This window comes from Lontra canadensis, unplaced genomic scaffold (genome assembly GCF_010015895.1).
Source record: "Lontra canadensis isolate GAN:19392208 unplaced genomic scaffold, GSC_riverotter_1.0 scaffold8, whole genome shotgun sequence".
Lineage (NCBI taxonomy): Eukaryota > Metazoa > Chordata > Mammalia > Carnivora > Mustelidae > Lontra > Lontra canadensis.
Genome location: NW_022631002.1, coordinates 32,206,654 through 32,222,509, shown reverse-complemented (window position 1 = coordinate 32,222,509; position 15,856 = coordinate 32,206,654). Strand labels below are relative to the sequence as shown.

At 52.2% G+C, this 15,856-nt stretch overlaps 1 protein-coding gene across 1 annotated transcript in view; it reads left to right on the top strand.

Moving 5' to 3' along the window:
* Positions 1–8,806: 8,806 nt before the first annotated feature.
* Positions 8,807–15,856, top strand: part of ADCY7 (adenylate cyclase 7) — a 51,908-nt gene continuing 44,858 nt past the window's right edge. The window contains exon 1 of the mRNA XM_032854516.1: positions 8,807–8,956. The gene's annotated coding sequence lies outside the window, so the exon portion shown is untranslated. The remainder of the gene's footprint in view (positions 8,957–15,856) is intronic.

The window sequence follows — 15,856 nt, the reverse complement described above, 5'->3', positions numbered from 1 at the left end:
AAACTCTAAAAATGTTCTGTCTTGGGGCCCCTGGGTGGCTCAGTGGGTTAAAGCCTCTGCCTTCGGCTCAGGTCATGATCCCAGGGTCCTGGGATTGAGCCCCACATCAGGATCTCTGCTCGGCAGGGAGCCTGCTCCCCGCCCCCCCGCCTGCCTCTCTGCCTACTTGTGATCTCTCTGTCTGTCAAATAAATAAATGAAATCTTTAAAAAAAAATGTTCTCTGTCTTAAAGGAGGATGACTCGGATGGTAAGCCTCAGAGAGAAGGAACTCTGGCAAGAAGGAGTCAGTTATTTGGGTCAGAGAGAGCAGAGAGCTGCCTTGAATTTTTGTGGGGGAAATCTGGAAAATTCTGTTCAAGAAAGAGGATGAAAAGGTGGCTGTGGGAAGTCCTAGACAGTGATCTCCCTACTCCTTAGGAACATGGTGATGATTTGGTTTTGTTTTGTTTAGGAGATATTTTCCTTGAAATCACTTTCTTGGGCTCTCATTATGTGCTTGTAGAATTTCTGCTGTAATTTCTATTCATTAGCGTCCAGAAAAGTCTGTTATGAGATGTTTTATATTTACCAGGTCAGGTTTGACTTTTAAATTGGGAACATTTTTCACCTTTTAAGTAAAACGTTTGATATTTTTTGTCTGTCTAAGAGACCATTTAAAAGACCCAGACAAACTCATCCATGAAATAATCCATTTGGGAAATAGCATAAATTTGTGTCTCTTTCTGTGTGTGTGTGTGTGTGTGTGTGTGTGTGTGTGTGTGTGTTTCTAAAGCAAGTAACTGACTCCTGTTTGAAAACGTGGGATTAAAATGTTGAAGAGAAACCCGTGAGAGATAAAAATGTCAGGGTTTAATGCCAACATTAACATGAAACAGGGGAGGGTTAAAACTCGTAGGCGGCCTGTTTAAATCGTGTATCCATTTTCAAAAGAGATACTGCTCACCTCTGCACAAATGCAAACCATTTTCGTACTTAAATCACCCAGCAGGTACCTTCAGGAATGTGGCTTTACACAAAGACTCAAAATAGTTGTAAGGTGCATTGCATCATGCATCTTTGTATTTTAAAATCCAATTCAAGAGAACGGTGCTTTCGCATAAGTAGGCAAGACCTCTGCACAGGAGCACGGAAGGTAAGGGGGAAGGGCACACAGGAGCTGCATATGGAGACAGGCGTGTGCAAGGCTGCCCGGCAGGGCCGGGCTGGAGCAGCACTAGGCAGTTGGGCTGGGCCCTGCCAGGGAAGTGATGAGCAGGTGGTTGGGACGGAACAGTGGTTTTGTCCCAAAGTCAAGTTGTTCTCAACGTCTTTCTCCCATCCCTCCCTTCTGCTTTCTCCCTGTCCTGAGTCAGCCACTTCCAACTTTTGGTGGTTTTGGGCAGGTGGAGTGTTTACCCTGATGTCTCTGAATAATATACTTGTAATGCCAGTCCTTTTCTTACAGACTTTTTTTTTAATTTTTAAAAAAAGATTCCATTTATTTATTTGACAGAGATCACAAGTAGGCAGAGAGGCAGACAGAGAGAGGGGAAAGCAGGGGCCCCGCTGAGCAGAGAGCCTGATGTGGGGCTCGATCCCAGGACCCCGGGATCATGACTCGGGCCGAAGGCAGAGGCCTCAACCCACTGAGCTACCCAGGCTCCCCTCTTACAGACTTTTAAAAAAAGATTTTATTTATTTATTTGAGAGAGACAGAGTGAGAGAGCATGAGAGGGGAGGTCAGAGGGAGAAGCAGACTCCCCATGGAGGTGGGAGCCGATGTGGGACTCGATCCTAGGACTCTGGAATCATGACCTGAACCAAAGGCAGTCGCTTAACCAACCGAGCCACCCAGGCACCCCTTAAAGATTTTTTTAAAAAAAGATTTTTTATTTTGTTCTTAAGTTATCTCTACGCCCAACCTGTTACTCGAACTCACAACCCCGAGGTCAAGTGTGGCAGGCTCCACCAATGGAGCCAGCCAGGCACCTCTCTAATGCCACTTCTTGATTTTCAGTTCTTGAAATTCTGTTTGGGGGCACCTGCCTGGCTCTGTTGGGGTAGACTGCCACTCTTGACCTCGGGGTTGTAAGTTCGAGCCCCAGGCTGGGTGTAGGGATAACAAGATAAGATACAAAAAACACAATAGGGATGCCTGGGTGGCTCGGTCAGTTAGGAGTCAGACTCTTGATCTTGGCTCAGGTCTTGATCTCAGGGTTGTGAGTGAGTTGAGGCCCTGCTTTGGGCTCTACTCTGAGTGTGGACCCTACTTGAAAAAAAATATATGTTTTGACTTAATACCGCCCCTGAACTTCTGGGCCCCAGCCTCCCAATAGAATTACATTGAATTTTGTTTGGCATAATATTCAGCATTTATATCATCGTGACTGTGTAGATGGCAACTCTTCTCAGTTGAACTGTATGGTAAAGGTTCCTTTTTTTTTTTTTTTTAAAGATTTTTATTTACTTATTTGTCAGAGAGAGAGCATGTGTGTGTGCACAACCAGGGGGAGTGGCAGGCAGAGGCAGAGGGAGAAGCAGACTCCCCACAGAGCAGGGAGGCTGATGCAAAGCTGGACTCCATCCCAGGACCCTGGGATCATGACCAGAGCAGAAGGCAGACGCTTAACTGGCTCAGCCACCCGGGTGTCCCTGCACAATGTTTTTTCATTTGCTTTTTCTCTGAAGGGTTTTTGTTGTTGTTGTCGTTAGTTTCCCATGTACTTCATTTTTTAAATAATTTTATTTAAATTCAGTTAATTCACATGTAGTGTATTATTAGTTTCCAAGGTGGAGGTCAGTGATTTGTCAGTTGCATGTAACACCCAGTGCTCATTCCATCACATGCCCTCCTTAATGCCCATCCCCTGGTGACCCCCTTCCCCTACCCTTCCATGTATTTTAGTGACTCACCCTCATCGCTGCCATCTTCTAAGATTCTGCAAATGCTCAGGGCTCAGGTATCCCATCACCTCCGTCTTGTCAGGGGTGCCTCTCTTGGAGTTTCTGCCCAGCTGTACCTGGTGCACCCACGCCAACCTGTTTTCTCTGCAGGCTGCCTGGTCCCTAGCACATACCCTGGGGCAGCTCCTGTCCTCCACAGCCCCACGCTTCCCTCTTGTTAATAAGCTCTCTCATCAGGGCGCAGTCCCAGGAGCTCCCCAGGAGAGGAGGCACAGAGGTAAACCTCTGACACTGTTCCTCATTTATGCTCATGTGATAGTTTTGCTGGACACAGAATTCTGGGTTGGAGAACATTTTTCCTTCTGAATTTGAAAGCATTGCTTCATCGCTCCTCATGTTGTTGTGGGAAAAGTTTGTTGTAATGTATTTCTTTTCTTTTTTTTTTCTCTTGAAATTTTTCAGATCTTCTTTTTGGTTCCCAACATTCTGAAATGCCACTGTTACGGAAACAAGGTGGGTCTGTTTTCACCTATTGTACAGGGCACTGGGTGGTATGGACACTTTCCATCTGGCACCACGTATCCCATATTCCTGGGAAATCTGGAATCCTTGTTTTTGTTTTCCTCCCTTCTGGGTTCTCTGGACCCCACAGTGACTCAGATACTGAGTCTCCTGGATGATCCTCTAGTTTTCTTATCTCTTCTACCCCATATTCCATCTCTGATGTTTTATTCGCCTTGATCTTCCAGCCCTTCTGCTGGTTTTTCATTTCTGCTATCACATTCTTCATGTTGAGTTCTTTTCTGCCCCCAGATCATCCTTGGTAGAAAACAGTATCCTATTTGGTTTTGTGGCCACAATATATTTTTTGAATCTCTGAAGATATTAATGATAAAGTTAAGTTTCTGTGGGCCCACCTAGTCTCTGTGACCTAAATTTTTCTGTTGTCTTGGACTCTCCTTTGGGTTTAGGGACCTTTCTCAGATTCCTGTTTTCTGGTTCCTGCATAGGTTTAAGAGGGGGTGCCTACAATGCTCACAAGGTCCTCTGCTACTCAACGTGGCAGTCAGCCACGTGGCTCCCTCAGCGTGGTCAGGCTTGATGGTGGTGAGGAGAGGATCTCTGGGACTTGGCTCATGGAGTTTCCCTAGCCTAGAGAATTCCTCTAGCCTGGGGATAAGGACCTGGCTGCCTATATACAGGGCATGTCTCTGTTTTCCCAAAGTATCTGCCTTTTCAATTTCTCTCTTTTTTCCTGCAGCTGGGCTTGGTGTGGTCCAATCCAGACTCTGTATTTTAGCTTTTCCAGAGAAAAACCCTGCATGCAGACTATGCTTGGGTGGGGAGCTAGCTGGGCAGTGGTAGTCAGGTGTACAGAGAGATGGCACTCTTAACTCCTTAGATGTTCAGCCTCCCTCCTTTAACGTTTAAGCCTCCCTCCTTTAACGACAGCTCTCCCCTGCAGGTGGAGATGCTGGCCCTTCCACCCTTTGAGCCTTTGCAGCTGACCCATGTAAATGGGATTGATTCTTAGTTTTCCTAGCGGCCAGTTCACGTGTGCATTTCTTGTGTCTCCCAAGTCAGTACCACTGATCTGTTTGCTTTCCTCCTTCCACCTTCATGTTGCTGTTCCAGCCTCTCATTCTCTCTATTCCTAGGGGCCCTAAAATTCTTTCCTTCCTGTTCTAGTGGAATCATGGAGGCAGCAAATGTGCACAATGGGTTCAATCCACCATTTTTCTGGCCAATTTTTTCCAATTTTAATGAGATATAATTGACACTACAGTACAGTATAAGTTCAAGGTGGACAGCATGATTTGATCTGGTTAGTTGTTTTTTTTTTTTTTTTTTTAAGATTATTTGAGAGAGAGAGCTTGAGAGGGAGGAGGGGCAGAAGGAGAGAGAGAGAATCTCAAGCAGATTCCGAGCTGAGCACAGAGCCCTACGTGGGGCTCGACCTTATGGCCCCAAGATCATGACCTGAGCCAAAACCAAGAGCCAGATGCCCAACTGACTGAACCACCCAGGCACCCCGATCTGATTAGTTTTGTTTTGTTTTTCCTTCCTTTTTCTTTTTTTCTTTTCTTCCCTTTTTTTCCCCTTCTTCCTTTCTTTCTAAGATTTTGTTTATTTATTTGACAGAGAGAGTGAGAGAGCACAAACAGGGAGAGCTGCAGAGAGAGAGGGAGAAGCAGGATCCCCACTGAGCAGGAAGCCCAATGCAGGTCTCGATTCTAGCACCCTGGGATCATGAACTGAGCTGAAGGTAGACGCTTAACAACTGAGCCACCCAGGCGCCCCTGGCTAGTTTTCTTTTTTTTTTTAAGATTTTATTTTATTTATTTGACAGAGAGAGAAATCACAAGTAGGCAGAGAGGCAGGCAGAGAGAGAGGGGGAAGCAGGCTCCCTGCTGAGCAGAGAGCCGGATGTGGAGCTTGATCCCAGGACCCTGGGATCATGACCTGAGCCGAAGGCAGAGGCTTTAACCCACTGAGCCACCCAGGCACCCCCCCTGGCTAGTTTTCTAATGTAAAATTGGATTGCCAGGGAGAAGGGTATAGAAGGAGTACATCTCCAGTCTTGAGACTAGTTATCTCAGGGAGTGGAATGAAGGAGATTCCCAATTCTTATCTTTGGATTGTTTCATTGTCTACGGTGAAGTTCATAATCCCCTTCTAAAAAACCGTTAGCAGGCACCTGGTTGGCTCAGTCATTAAGTGTCTGCCTTTGACTCAGGTCATGATCCCAGGGTCTTGGGATTGAGCCCCGCATCGGGCTCCCTGCTTGGTGGGAAGCCGATTTCTCCCTCTCCCTCTCCCCTGCTTGTGTTCCTTCTCTCGCTGTTTCTCTCTCTGTCAAAGAAATAAAATCCCTTTTTTTTTTTTTTGAAGATTTTATTTATTTATTTGAGAGAGAGAGAGAGTGAGCGAACATGGGAGGGGGAAGGTCAGAAGGAGAAGCAGACCCCCTACTGAGCAGGGAGCCTGATATGGGACTCAGATCCCAGGACTCCAGGATCATGACCTAAGCTGAAGGCAGTCGCTCAACCAACTGAGCCACCCAGGTGCCCCAAAGAAATAAAATCTTAAAAAAACAAAAACCCAAACAAAAAACATTAGCTGCATAGGTCCACAGGTCCTCACTGAGCATCTGTCTGTGATAAGCACTACTGATGGGAACTCCCTTCTTTGGGGTCAGCAGCAGGGACCATCTGGCTGGGAAAGCCCATACAGCTCCACGTGGTGATGAGTGAGACGTTGAACCAGGGCTGAAAGGATAAGCACTAATCTTGGGAAATTTGCTGCTGTCCTGCTTGGCTGTTGCCTGGTTAAAGGGCTGGATTTGCCGAAATAAGTGAGTCACAGCTTCTGTTCTAGTGATTTATTTTAGTTTTTAAATCTTCTCTCTGCACAAGTGCAACAAGGCCCCTGAACTGTGGCCTGCCACCGAAAATCATTCGGGCAACAAATGGTGATGGTTCTCTAGCGGCCGGAGCTGGCCCGCTTATGGTGGACGCTGCCCCCAGGGCAGTTAATGAGGGACTCTTCAGGCAAATGTGCTCTGGAGTTTTCCAACACAGTGGAAAATTAAAATCACAAAGACACTAGATGTGGGCATTTGGAGACACCCCCTCACCTGGATAGAGACATTAATTTTTTTTTTAAGATTTTATTTATTTATTTGACACAGAGAGAGAGATCACAAGTAAGCAGAGAGGCAGGCAGAGAGGGGGGAAGCAGGCTCCTGGCTCGGGGCTCAATCCCAGGACCCTGAGATCATGATCATGATCATGAAGACAGAGGCTTTAACCCACTGAGCCACCCAGGCACCCCAGAGACATTAAACTTTTAACTACATCCCTGCAGTGTGGGTTTGATTTCCCAGGCAGACTTCTCCGCTCCAAAATCCCTAAAAAATGTTTTTTTTTTTTTTTGCAAGTTTCATTTTCAAATGCAAAGATCTTTAATCTTAATAGCTTTTTTTTTTGTTTTCCTCTTACTGTTGTTCTAGTGTGCTGTGAGGGGGCACTGGACCATTTTTTCTCAAATGGTAGCCAATTCGTCCAACACTTAGAACCTGAAGAAATCATTCCGTCTCCTTTCTGATCTGAAGTGCCATCTTTGTCACTAAATAAACACACCTGGCTTTTTAAACAATGCATATTTGCAGACCCCCTCCCCAGGATCAGAATCTCTGGGAGTGGGACTCTAACCATGTTTGGAAATCAGTACCTTAGAGCCTTGCACAGGCCAGCCAGCCGCACTGGCACCCCTGGAGAGCATGATGGAAGTTAAAATTCTCGGTAGCCACTACAGACCTGCTAAATCAGACTCCAAGTGGGGCCCAGAAGGGTGTGTTCCCACTGGGCCTCTGGGTGATTCCGACTTCGGCTGCAGTCTGCGAGTCACTCACTGCGTGCAAGGGGGCCGTTGTGAGCTAGCTTGCCATGGCGCAGATGTGGAGCTGTCTTGGCAATTAGTGGTAAGGTAATGGCTCGCACTGATGCAAGCATTGCGTTGCACTCACTTTCCCCAGCTCCGTTTTCCTGTCTGCTGTCAGGAGAGCTGGTCAAAGAATTACAAAAAGATGACACACACACACCGCAGGGTGGGAAGTCACAGCACGCCACCCTACCCCGCCAACACACCGCAAAGGGGCTGAGGGCTCCCAGCACTGTGCGTGGAGGCAGAAGGGAGAGGCCTGAGCGTGATCCGCAGCAGGTCGAACCAATGCCCAGGGCTAACCCCTCACTCTCTTCAGGCTTGACCTTGGCGGCCAGGACACCCCAGCCTGGAGCTGAGATGCTCACTGGTCTTGAGGTCTGAGGGCTGACTCACTTCCTGGGTTCTTCTCAGGGGCGGAGCCACAGGGTGGGCGGGGCGAGGCGCAGAATCCGGCTGATGAGGATTAGGTGTGCCCACTACCTTTCTCCTGCTGGGGTTCCCCTTTCCTGCGCAGGGAAGTCCCAGGCACTCCAATCTTCCCCGTGAGCCCTCGGGATGCAAAGTGGTGACCTCACCAGGGTAGTGGCCCAGTTCTGGCCCACAGGGCAAGATGCCACCATCTGGATGCCCCGAGGCGGTGGGAACTGGATTTAGGGCATCAGGGCGGGCTGGCTGCACAAAAGGGTTAGGAGTCTCAGCGGGGACCTCCCTCCCGCCTGCCATCTGGGATGGAAATCAGATTTTCACTTTCCATCTTGCATTCCGCCATCTGATTCATCAGCATACGTCCAAAGTGGGTGTTCCCTGGGCTGGGTTCTAGGCCTACTGCAGGGTCAAGGCGAAAGACCCAGACCCTGGGTGTCTCTTGGTTGAAGGTAAACGAATGTATCTGGCTCCGGGATTCCATCACAGGGCTCCAGGGAGACCAGAGTCCCCCCAAGCTGCTTGTCATTGGATCACCGGCGCGCTTGTTAAACCGCACGTTCTCAGCAATCTTGCCTGCAGAACTCACGCTAGGGACTCGGAGGTTGGGGCCGGAGAAATGGGCCCAACAGCTGCCCACGTGACCCCTCTGGGCATAGCCATTATTCCTTCAGGGGCGTAAGCGCTGCTGGGACAAGTGGGCTCATGAAGGTCTTAGTTAAACGCTCGGCTGGTCTTGATTACCCCTTCCGTCGCCTCCTTTGTCCCTCCCAGCTGTGACTCAGGAGCGTGCTTTCTTGCTCACCCAGCCTGGGTGCCTCGGAAACGCAGCCGATGTTATTGCCGCCAGCACTGGGGCCCCACCCAGGGCTGTAGGCAGCAGTGAGTGGGGTCACGATAGGGTTAGACATCCCCTTTCTGAGAATACCTACTTTCTTAGGCCGGCTCTGTCTTCCTGGCGACCGCGCTCGCGGGCCTCTCCCATCTCCCGGCGCCCCGGGGGCGGGGGTGGTGTTCAACGCTCGGGAGAGACGGCAAGTTTCCACCTAGGCCGCCTTCATCGCGGCAGGAGCGCGTTAGCCCCACGTCTATAGTTCCTTCTAGAAAGGGGCGTTCCTGGAAGGCGGGTGGTGGGAGCTGGAGCAGAAACAGCTGAAAGAGTTTGCTAGAAAGTGTTTCCCTCTGGGCCGGAGCAGCACCTGGTGCGTCCACACACGTGCGTGACTCTGAGAACAAATACTTTGGTATTTGGGGGGAAGGTTTGGTCTCCAGCTCCCGGTTCTCAGGGGGTCGTACTCGGCGCTGCCGGTGAAAACGGAGCGGGGGCGGCGGCCGGGGCGTCGGGCCCCCACCGCGGCCAGGCTCGGGGCTCCCGGCTCGGGCGGCCAGCGGGGGGCGCCTGCTGCCGCTCCGCCGCCCCCGCCCGCACGGCCGGATCCCGCCCGCGGCCGGCTCGGCCACTCGGGCGGCGGAGGCGGAGGCGGCGGCGGCGGCCGGAGCGCGGGCAGGAGCGGCGGCGGCAGGTGAGCGCGGCGGCGGCGGCCCGGGCCCCGGAGTGGGGAGGCGCGGCGACCCCGAGTGGCAGCGCGCCGCCGTCCGAGCCCCCGGGCCCCCCGCGTCGTGGGGGGCGTCGCGCGGGGTGTCTGCGCGTCCTTGCCGCGCGCCGGCCGGGCCCCACCCAGGCGGAGACCCGGTGGGTGTGGGGCCGGGGCGGCGTCGGCCGGGACGAGCCTCCGGGGAAATGCGCTGAGGCGGGACGCGGGGCCGAAGGGCCCCCGGGCCCGCGGAGCCGCCGCCCCCTGCGTTCTCCTCCTCCTGCGGGCTTTATGGTGGGGGGGGGGGGTCTTCTCAGATGCTCCCTCCCTGGGTCCTCTGCTCCCCTCCCGGGCCGCGGGAGAGCCTCGCAGACAGAGCCCCGGCTGACAGGAGCTGGGGCGCGGCCCCACTTTCCGGATGGCAAGACGGAGACCTGCGGGAGGGACACGGCTCTGCGCCTTTCCCCGGCTGCACCCCAGGCCGGTGACCTTCGGACCCATGCCGGCAAGTTCGCTGGCCTGTGATGGTCCCGAGGGCCTGGCTGGTTAGGTTTCCCAGACTTGACAAGGCCCGGGCCCCCGAGCGCGGGTAGAGTGTACTGAAGGTAACAATAATACCTCAAGGGGAGAAGGCTCAGTGAGGGCCAGACCAGGGGCTGGGTTTGGAGGCAGTCCTACCACAGCCCGCGTGGAGCAGGACCCCTTTCGAATGAAGGGAGAGGGGTTGGGCGAGAGAGCTAGGCGCTGGCCCCTGACTTAGATACCCGCTGGGGAAAACGGGAAACCTAAACCTTACATCCGAAGGGAATGGGTAAAGGTAGTCTCACCCTGGTTGGGGGAGAGATGCTGGAGTCTTCCTCAGTGGGGTCTGAAGGGTTCTATCTTGGGTCCCCTCCTCAGAGGCCAAGAACTCCTGTTCTTTCTGAGCCCCAGAGTCAAAGCTGGAAATGAGAGTCTAGGATTGGAGCCTTTACAGGAGGAGCCCAGATGACCTGGGTCTGGGGGTTGTGCCCAGAACAGCCAACGCAGCCCCGCCTCCGTGGTGCTGAGGCGCCATCAGACCCGGTCCAGAGTGAGGCTCCGCAGGGCTGTGAACCCACGACCATCAGGCCTGCGCGGTCTCAGGGCCCCTGGCTGAGGGGTTCCGGCGGTGGGGTGTGGGGGGAGTCTGGGGCTCTGTTATTCTGTCACTGCTTTGACAGGTGGGCAGCCGCCCTCATAGTAGCAGGGAGCTTGTGTGGTGGGGACTTGGGGTTGTGGGGGGGGTGGACCCCAGGCACAGTGAGGAGACCCGCCCCCCCAGGAGTGGAGCTGCTCCAGGGGGATTAGAGGGGGCAGCTGCCTCCCCCAGGGCTCAGTGTTCTGGTTTTCACATGTGAGGTCCTCTTCCCTCAGCTCTTGGTGCTCTTGGGCCTATTGTGGTGGTGGTGGGGGGCAGGGAGAGGTGGGAGCCCTCCGATTTCTGAGGCCAGATGGCTCACAGAGCCCCGGCACCTTCCTTATATCATTTGATCTGTGAGTTAGGGCTGGAATGACCTGCCCCATCTACAAATGGGAAAGCTGAGGTCTTCAAAGGTCTGTTAACAAGTTAGGCCTGGAGCTGGGACTAGGGCCTGGCCTCTTGGTCTTCCCATCCTATTCTGGTATGGTTCTGGTGAAGTCTGTTTGAGTACATATTGGGAGCCTGACCCCACCCCAACAGGCAGAAGGGCTCTCAAGTCGACCCCTTAAATCCCTCCCCTCCACCAAGGGCACAACACATTGCCCACTCACCTCCTCCCTTTTCCCCAAGGATGCTCTGGGGCTTTGCTGCTGACCTCCACCGCTTGGATCCTTTTCCTGTGTACCTGGGCACACAGGCATGCTGATGGGGGATAGTGGCTTCTGTTGACTCTTGAGTGGCCTGCCTGGGCTGGAGGCAAAGAGATGGGGTGGCTTCCTGCCCTCCTGAGCCCCTTACTAGCCCACTGGGGAAACAGAGTTCACCTTGACCCCAAACACCTCCGTAGGGAGAACCTCACACAGCAGGTAGGCCAGTCCACACTCTGGACGCTGGAGAAGGACAGACAGGGAGAGGTCTTCATTGGGACATCTTTGGGGAAGTCTGGTGATCCATCATTTTCTTCTTTATTCATGCTTGCTGTATTTCCAAAGTTATCTAAAAGCGAGAAAAGCAAAACTTTATTCCTTTCTCATTTGCTCTGGAAAATTTCTCAAGAGCAGTTCTGCTGCCCCTGAAGCTTGGACCCGGGTTTGCAGGTCTGGTCTGGGGACAGATGTAAACTTCTGAATTTAACAAAGTGTCCAAGGGGAAAGTCTCAGGATTCTGAAATCAGCACAGATTAGTCTTGAAACCAACAGAACAGTCTGGAACTCATGCAGAAGTCAACATCCTAATTGGTCTGTTGCGGACCTTCCTGTTGGCGGTGTTGCCTCTCCGGCTGTGAGTCCGAGGGGAGCCGTGGCTCACGACCAGCTGCTGGAGAGCCATCTGATGGGGTCTGGCTGGCAGGTGGACGGGGGCTGGGGTGACGGCAGCCTCCAGCCCTGAGCCACACCCATTTGGGAACCGAAGAGAATGGTTTCCTAAGCTGATGCTTGGCCTGGGTGAGAACTGGGGAGAGGGGCTCCCGGCCCAGAAAGCAGCTGATGATTCCACATCCCGGAGGGTCCAAACTGAAGAAGCCGAGTGCGTGGGATCAGCCCACAGACTCCTCCCAGGCTGCATGACCCATCACGTCCTGCATCTTTTCTGCTCCCTGCATGAAGACCTCTACTCCTACCTCCCGGCCCTTGCACCTGCTGTTCCTTCTTCCCTCCCATGCAACGCCATCACATCTCTTAGGAAATGCTCTGCACCCCACTCTTGGACAGCTGACCTCAGGGGTCACACTCAGTGTTGGTGGACTATGGGTCAGGGACCTGGCCTGGGTGCCCTTTTGACCTCAGGCTTTGGTTCTGGGGCCTTTGCCTTCCTCTGCCTTTTGGACATGGACATTTGAGCCTGAATTGTCACTTTGAGAGGGGAAAAAAGGAAGGCAGGAACCATGGCTCCCTCCTACTCTCAGCCATCCATGGCCCTCTGTCTCCCAGCTTTTTATAAGAGGGGCTAAATGGAGCCCCACAGACTGGGGTGGTGGGCATTGGGCCAGGGCCATTGCCAGGTGTACAGAGCTGGCAGCAGGAGGCCACTCCTTTGGTTAATAACCACCTGCTGAGTGAGGTGGCTGGGAGCAGTCCTGCTGTTGGCAGAGGGAGCCACTGTTTCCAGCTATTAACAACAAAGGCTATTATTTGCAAGTCCTTGGCCTGACAGATGAGAACACGGCCTCTGGAGGGGACCCCGTGGGCTTGAGTCTCAGCTCCCCATTTCCTAGCTGTGTGACTTAGGGCAAGTGCTTCAACCTCTCTGGGCTTGTTTCTCATCTATGAAGTGGAGACAGAATACTTATCTCAAAGGCCAAGGCACAGTTCGAGATTAAAGCTCACCAAGGGGACAGGACAACCAAACTCAGTATGTGAACCCAGGCTGGAAAAAAAAAAACATCGTGTAAGGGACTTTATTGGCACAGCTGACGAAATTGAAAATGAACTGTAAAGCATTGTATCCATGTTAAATGATCTGATAACTATAGGGTCCGTGTTCTTAGGAAACATGCATTGACGTTTTTCGGGGTAGAGGGGCACAGGGTAAGCTGTCTGCTTTCAAATACTGGAAAGAGACACGTATATAGACAGGTCTTAAAATGAAGCAAAACAGCATAAGTAGATCTGCATAAAAAGTGTAGGGGAGTTCTTTGTGCTTTTCTTGTAATCTTTCTGGAAGTTTGAAGTTTTTTTCAAAACACAAAGTTAAAAAGAGTGCCTCATGGTTGGGATGAAATGACATTAATTCACATTACTTAGAATGGTGCCTGGCATTCACTGTTCACCGTTGCTTTTTATCACCATTCGTCTGGGCAGAGTGTAGCTTACTGTCACAGTAACCTGTGTTATTTTTTCTACTTCTAGAGGACACGCTCGAAGTCGAGAGAGGTTAAGTGGTTTGCTCTGGGTCCCGCAGCAGTAAGTCCAGAGCACTGACAGAATGGCTTACAGTCTATTTCAGATTCATTGCCAGAATCTGAAACTATGAGATTCTACACAAAAACCCAGATTTCCAGTTACATGCCCTGTCCTACCCCAGTCCTCTCTCAGTCCCACCCCCAGCACTAAGCAGGGCACCTGGCTCTTGCAAAGGGAAGCAGAATGGCTGACCCACCCCCTGACTGGAGTGTTGGCAGAGCCCAGGCTGCCGTCTTCATCTGGCTTTGGTGTGTGCTGGTCAGAGGCAGTTATCCCCTCTGAGCCTCTGTGTCTTCCTCTGTCATATGGGGTTATACCACCTTCCTGGAGGGCGATCCCTAGGACTCAAGGACCCAGCATGTTACCCTCAAGCAGGGTAGACTTCTGCGTGTGTGGCCGTGAGGACTGTTCATCCCAGTTTCTGGCCTCCTATGCCCCTGGGTCCCCACCGGCCTGGGTGCGGGGTCAGGAGGTGCCTGAGAAGGGAAGGAAGGAGCGAAGGCTGGAAATGGGCCTGGCTGTCCACAGGGGGTGGGGGAGGGCAAGGCTGGGCAGGCACTTTTTCCTTGGCTTTGTAGGTGTGCCCTACGGGCCCCATCTCACAGAAGAGGGAACAGGCTCCGCAGGGATGGTGGGAGGAGTGTACTTGGTGGGTTTCCCCAACAGATGGGGAAACTGAGGCTCAGAGGAGCAACGTGAACCTCAGAGGCCCCACAGCCACGCTGCTTCTGCCTCCTTGGCCAAGGCTCTCATTCTGTTCCCAGGAGGACAAAGCTCATCTCTTCCTTTTAAATGGCTTGAATTTTTTATGTTAATTACAGAAATAATTCACATTTATTATCGAAAAATCAGAAAACTCCAGCAATAAAGTGAGGACAAAAACCAGCATCTGTACTCTTCGAAGTAACCCATTAACATATGGGTATATATCCTTCTAGAGGGCTTTTTTTTTTTTTTTTTTTTTAAAGGACAAGAAAACAAACTGTGCCCAGGTGTCTTTCTTGTCCTTTAAGGACAATTCCACCAGCCCCGCGTGACCCACACGCTCTGTGAGTGCATTCCGCGGGGATCCCAGCCACATCAGGCTTGCCCGGCATCTGGTGCTCCGGTAGCCCTGGTGGATTTCTTGGTCCCCTATAGCTGGATACATAGGTTGTTTCTGATATTTTTGTGGTTGGAGCGTTCCTCTGAGGAGCCGGCAGCGAAGGGTTTGCACACGCTGGGGATTCTTTGTGTCGGTAAATTAGAAAGGGTGCACCCCTTCCACCCCACCCCTGCAGACGCAGGTTTGCGGTATAGGCTGCGTCTGGGGGCGTGGAGGGCGCTCGGCTCCCAGGAAACTGCTTTGCGGTCAGCAGATGAGACAGGGAGGGGCTCCCTGGAGGGCTTTGCCAGGAGAGGGTATCATTGTTGCTCCCTGGCTGGTTCTGGAAGCCTTTAAGCTCCTGTGGGGGTGGCGGGTGGAGGTTGAGGCCAAGGAGGAGGAGTGCCTCTGCCCGGTGAGGGGGTGACGGTGGAGCCTGGGGCCCTGCGGCACCCCCGCCCCGGGCTTCATGCATGGAGGCCTGCGGTTCTGTTGGGCGCTCATCCCTTGTGGTCTGGGGGCTGGGCCTGGAGCAGGATTGAGTCCGGTTTTGTGGTTTTTGTCGTTAGGTCTGGCTCTGAGACCCCGGTTGAGTGGCCTTCACTCCAAGGGCGGCACCTTTCCCATTAGTGGGGAAGGGGCTTGCCACAACCCCTCACTGCTGGGACTCGAGCAAGACAGGGCGCTAGAGTTCTTCCCAGGACCGGGTCTCAGCTTCACTAGGGAAGGATTATGCGGGTATAGGGAAAGACAGAGGAGTGGGGACAGCCGCTGCATACCCATCCCTTAGGGGCCCCCCGGGGGAGGGGGGTCCTCCCTCCTCCCCCATGCTTTCCCCTCCAGACCTATCCTTCCTCTGGACAGATTGTAGTATATATTACTGCAAGGTAGGGACTAGCCACCCCAGGATTATTACCACACCTGAAGCCTAGCAATGTTCTGACTGTAGCTATCCATTCAGAGTTCAAATTTCTAATTGATCTATACACATCAAATATGTATCTATTTTAGTTTTTTTTTAAAATAGGGGTCCTTATTAGGTCTATATAATGAGATTGTATGACAGAATTGATAATCATTCCCTCTCTTCCTAGTGTCATGTTTTTTTTTTTTTTTTAAGATTTTATTTATTTGAAAGAGAGAGAAAGCACAAGTCGGGGAATGGCAGTGGGAGAGGGAGAAGCAGGCTCCCCACTGAGCAGGGAGCCTAAAGTTGCAGGACTCAATCCCAGGACCCCGGCATCATGACCTGAGCTGAAGGCAGACACCTAACCAACTGGGCCACCCACATGCCCCATTTTGGAGGTTTTTGAAGCCAGATCCCTTTGCCTACAGTCAAGCCTCCTATCATGTGTAACACATTCCTTACCCCCGTGAACCTGGAGGCTTGATCACATTAAGTGTCATTTGCAGGAGAG